Source organism: Sinocyclocheilus grahami, unplaced genomic scaffold (assembly GCF_001515645.1).
Source record: "Sinocyclocheilus grahami isolate Dianchi unplaced genomic scaffold, SAMN03320097.WGS_v1.1 scaffold345.1, whole genome shotgun sequence".
Taxonomy (NCBI): Eukaryota; Metazoa; Chordata; class Actinopteri; order Cypriniformes; family Cyprinidae; genus Sinocyclocheilus; species Sinocyclocheilus grahami.
Window position 1 is genome coordinate 1,100,936 of NW_015505524.1, and position 3,243 is coordinate 1,104,178.

A 3,243-nucleotide genomic window follows, 5' to 3' on the forward strand; every position below is an offset into this window, starting at 1 on the left:
AAAATAGAACTTTTTTATTTTAAAAACAAACAAGCGAGCCCTGTCCAGATTTAAAAATAGCGCAAAAGTAACGTAACGCATTACTTTCCATAAAAAGTAACTAAGTACCGTGATTAGTTACTTTTTATGGAGTAACGCGATATTGTAATGCATTACTTTTAAAAGTAACTTTCCCCAACACTGGTTGTGATAATAGACAAAGTAACTGTCAATATTGTGTCTAAAATGTAAGTTACGCAGTAACAACTTCTTGATTATTTATCAGCAGTGTAAAATCAGTATCACATTGTATTATTGTACTGTTGCTCCTAATATTCACACTACTGTCATGCTAAAATTCAGTACAATCAACTCTTACCTGATATGATATTGCTTACACACACACTTAATAAAAAAAATAAAAAAAACATTACTCGACGATGTAACGATGACCTATCTAAAAATATCAGTAACAGTAAAGACGACACTGTGTCTGCAGTGTTACAATCACAGCATGTAACAGAATGTAACAGAAATCACAGATGCAGCATCCTATGAGCAAATCCCATCGCACAGACTAGTTTTATTACTATACTTATGTTTATATGTAAAGAATGAGGGCATGTATTGCAATGCAATGGATGGTGAGCACGCTTCCATTTGTACAAAACTACAATAACCAACCCAAATAATGCACTTACCCAGATAACAGCCTAAAGTACTGTCTTGATGTTTTCCATGGTACACAAGCCAACCACAAAGATATCCGTGACGGTGTAAAGAAGTAACGACGAGTAAATAGCGTTTTCAGCACGATATTACTCCGACTCCGAGCGGCTGGCTGATGACGGCGCAGCGGCAGCACAATCAATCTCAATGGCGCTGCGTTTTGATTGACAGCTCCGTTAGCCAATAGAGTGCGCTGGATCGCGAGCTCGTGCATTTCATTGGCTGAGACGCTTGTCAATCAGCCCCCACCCGGGGGTTTGTAAACAGGGCAGGCGAAGGACTGAACACGCCGGGGCGACTGACACATGTGTCGGTTTAGTGACTCCTCAGTGGAGGCTTTCATGGCAGTCGGAGAGCGTTCAAAAAAGTTACAGGGAATTGCGGTTCGAAAACGCTCCGTCCATTAAGAAATACGAGTTCAGCCCTTTGCCACACAATCCTAGTATATCTGTGCTTATGCATTAATGACTAAACTGAAATCTTGGTTTAAAATTGGATCGTTATAACTCTCTTATTTTTTCTTTCTTTCTTTTTTTTTTGTTACTGTGCAGGTCAATAGAGGCCACTGTGGCGGGGACTTCTAGAACAGAGCAGTTTCCTTAGTAAAGTAACTTTTTAATGAAACATGCATGCCGAATATTTGTATTATGTTGTAAGTTTTATCAAATAAAAAAAACAGTAAAGCAGTCAAGACTGTGCTTCACTGTGATCGCTCCACTGTTTCTAATTCCCTTCAGTCTATATTCACAATAAAGCTTCTTTTTAACGATAATAATTATACTAATTCCCCAAAACAGCTGCTGTGTGCTGTAAGTTAAAGTAACAGACAGATTTAGATGTGTTTATGTTTAATGGATATTGCACACGCGGTCTGTCATTACAGGTTCAAGCGCATTATAACAGTGATGCTTGGCTCAATGCTTCCATCTGTCGACCAGTCATCATATGTTACTCACAATGAATTAGGTTTTCCTAAAAGGCCATCTGGTGGTCACACTGTTCAGGTGAACCTTCGCAGTCCATTTATAGGTCAGCTCACCATGTCAAGAAAAGTTCAAGCTTGATGGATTCTGTGCAGTGATCCGAAATATAATAAATGGCTGTGATCGTTACAGAAATGACCGAAACAGAAATGCTATCTATCGGGGTGTACAACTATGCTTAGGTTAAGGTTAGAAGTTAGTATTTCATCATTATGTAGGCAATCGACATACGTCTGCAAGATGTCTGTTAAAGATCACTTGATCTGGAAAGCATCTGCGGTGTACAAACATCTAACAGACGTCTGTAAGAAGTCAATTTTACATACATTCTAAATCATAAACATCTTAAAGACATCTAATAGACATCTATTTGACATCTGATAGAAAACGTCTTATAGACGTATTGCAGATGAGCAAACACTGTAAAAAATACGTCTTCCAGATGTAAATGCAGATGTCAAATAGACGTCTCCGAGATGTATGTGTGCTGATCAGCACTGTAATTGACAGGAATCATGATGACCAATGACCAGTTGTAAATCTGCATCTAATATGAGATGGGATGCTGGTGGATACCAAAGCAACGATTGTTGTGGACATACTGAAATACTTTTTAACAGAGAGTAGGCTAATGCTGTTCTAACACACACACACATAGAGAGAGAGAGAGCTAACATATTGTGATTGTAGTCACACAAAGCTATTATATGTCACAAGTTAAGGGGAACATTATCAGTAAATATCAAATAAACCTGACAGGTGTAGTCACTATGAACTGTCACATTGTGTGGAGTCTGTTCCTATCTACTTTTTTTTCTTTTTCATTTTTCTTCATTAAGCACTTATGTTATTTAGTTACCCTATGATAAAAACTCATAGGTTAAAATCATAAAAGCTCAAGTCACTGAGGTCTTCCACATCCCAACATTTGCTGCTAGTGCCCTCTACTGACCAATGCTAATCACTAAACAACAAGAACAAAAAGCAATTGTATTTTTTCTGCACTTAAAATATTTGTGAATACTTAATTAAATACGTAATTGCCACATTATCTCACAATACAGACTTTTGTTCTTGCAATTCTAAATTTATAATTTATACCTCACAGTTTGGACTTTGTTTCTGGCATTTTTGAAATAAACAGAACTGCGAGATATAAACTTCGAAATCGGACTTTTTTCATGCAATTCTGAGTTTAAATCTCACAATTTTTGTTATTGTTGTTTGTTTTGTTTTCCACAAAATAAAAAAAGTGACTGCATCTTTTTGTCTCACAATATTGACTTTTTTTTCTTTGCAATTGACAATTAACATCTTGCATTTCTGACTTCTGAAAAAAAAGGATTAAAGATTAAGTTTAAACGATCATTTATTTTATTTTATTTTTATTCTGTGGTGAAAATGGGCTTCCATTAAAAAAATAAATACTTAGCTCATTAACTTGCTCATATGATCTTTGGTCTGAGCTGCACAGAAATGACTGAACAGAATTTTTTATCTACTAGTGAAAAAAAGTTATGATGTTGTGAACTTAACAAGGTCGACCCAAATT

General features: G+C 36.3%; 1 protein-coding gene across 1 annotated transcript in view; it reads right to left on the minus strand.

Moving 5' to 3' along the window:
- The window catches only part of LOC107548254 (tyrosine-protein kinase fynb), an 81,465-nt gene extending 80,624 nt beyond the window's left edge, over positions 1-841 (minus strand). Inside the window, exon 1 of the mRNA XM_016228887.1 lies at positions 681-841. The gene's annotated coding sequence lies outside the window, so the exon portion shown is untranslated. The remainder of the gene's footprint in view (positions 1-680) is intronic.
- Positions 842-3,243: the final 2,402 nt, after the last annotated feature.